General features: G+C 33.3%; 1 protein-coding gene across 1 annotated transcript in view; it reads right to left on the reverse strand.

Moving 5' to 3' along the window:
• Positions 1–481: 481 nt before the first annotated feature.
• Positions 482–778, reverse strand: part of LOC119593005 (E3 ubiquitin-protein ligase XIAP-like) — a gene marked incomplete in the record, with an annotated part of 20,959 nt that continues 20,662 nt past the window's right edge. The window contains 1 exon segment of the mRNA XM_037941895.1: positions 482–778.

Here is a 778-nt window from a genome sequence, read left to right on the forward strand (position 1 = left end):
AAGTAGACGGTAAAGCGATTTATATACTTTAAATGCCATTCGCTATTGAAGGCTTACAATTCGTTTTTGAAATAAAAAGCCCTGGAATTAAGCATGGTGGAGAGAAGCGACAACTCTACCTTTGCCTCTGATTAATAGGTAATCAATAAAGGTGAATCACAGGTACACCAGGCGTCAAAATAGGTTACTCACTCATGTCAATGATTAACGTCAAGCATTTGAACAATCTTTATCCTTTTTTTATTTAATGCAGCGTTAAAGAAAAGCAATTTAAAGATTTGTTCTTGTGATTTTACTGATTGCAGTTTCTCTCTACTTAGTTGATGAGCAGGTTGGAAATGAATGTAAATTACTAATGTCATTTTCATTATATACGACTTTTTTTCATGTCCATTATACAAGCATTTGTTGGCCGACTTGATGAATGATCTCGTACTCGTAATTTATATTATGTGTATAAGGGTTTTTAAAGAAAGACGTGTTTAAGTGATTGCATTTATTAAAAGATATTTGAAAGCCTCTTTAGGTCAAGTGTAGCATTTTTACAAACATACAATTCAGTGCTATCACATCCCCCATAACGAAGATTTACCCAGAATTCCTTATTAATGGTATTGAAAAATCGCCTTTACCTTACTTAACAAATTACTGACCAGTATAATAGTCCTTTAATGAATCCACAAAAATTCTTTACTTCACAGTCGCCTTAGTTTCTCCTTCGAAGTCAGGACTAAACCAACTATACATAATCATCTGCTTGGCTTACTGGTGCATTATT

The sequence above is a fragment of the Penaeus monodon genome, chromosome 31, assembly GCF_015228065.2.
Source record: "Penaeus monodon isolate SGIC_2016 chromosome 31, NSTDA_Pmon_1, whole genome shotgun sequence".
NCBI classification, from domain to species: Eukaryota; Metazoa; Arthropoda; class Malacostraca; order Decapoda; family Penaeidae; genus Penaeus; species Penaeus monodon.